This window comes from Pavona decussata, unplaced genomic scaffold (genome assembly GCF_977016875.1).
Source record: "Pavona decussata unplaced genomic scaffold, jaPavDecu1.1 SCAFFOLD_2208, whole genome shotgun sequence".
NCBI lineage: Eukaryota > Metazoa > Cnidaria > Anthozoa > Scleractinia > Agariciidae > Pavona > Pavona decussata.
The window spans coordinates 24,106-25,000 of record NW_028146180.1 but is presented as its reverse complement, the minus strand read 5'-3'; positions in this window follow the sequence as shown (position 1 = coordinate 25,000).

The following is an 895-nucleotide window of genomic DNA, read 5'->3' as shown; positions in this document are numbered from 1 at the left end:
CCATGATTTGCAGTAAGAAGATAGCGTATTTAAACAGTTTTGCAATCCTGTTTTGGATCTCGACAGAATGATTGAATCATCAGCATACAGAAGTGAGTTTATTTTCGTTCCATTTGGGAGGACAAATGGATCAGAAAGCGCGTTTTGAAATGAATATGGCAGATTGTTAATATAAAAGTTGAATAACAGAGGACTTAGAATACACCCTTGACGGACACCCCTGGAGTACGAGAAAGATCTTGTTTTGTTGTCTCCAATTCTTATAGAACAGGAAGAATTACAATAAAGAGTTTTAATTAGATCGTAAAATTGTCCTCCAATGCCAGCACCGAGTAGCTTATAAAATAAACCAACGTGCCAGACGGAGTCAAAAGCCTTGCGGAAATCTACGAAAGAGGCCGATAGACCCTTTCTTTGTGATAGTGAACGTATTTATCTAGCAGGGCTCGCAGAGTAAAAACATGGTCTGCAGTGCGGTTTTCAGGCCGAAAGCCAATTTGTGAGTTATGTAATATTTGGTTTTCTTTTAAATAAGAGTGTAGACGTTGATTTAAGATTGAGCAGAACAGTTTTCCGAGGCAACTTGATACACAGATGCCCCTGTAGTTTGTCGGATCATTCTTGTCACCAGATTTGTAAATGGGGGTTATCAGGCCTTGGCACCATACATCTGGCATCTGTCCAGATTTTAGGATATGATTGAAAAGTTTGATGTAAAGAGGCATTAGTGTTTCAAGGCTCGCTTTGATCATTTCGTTCCTTATTCTGTCGGAAAAGGGCGATCCCGCTGAAGAAAAACACAGTATATCTTGCTCAAGTTGATCGAATATTTCGGAATCGAAATATTTAGAGTTACATGGAGGGATATAAACCCCGCAAACGTAAAAATCCTTTG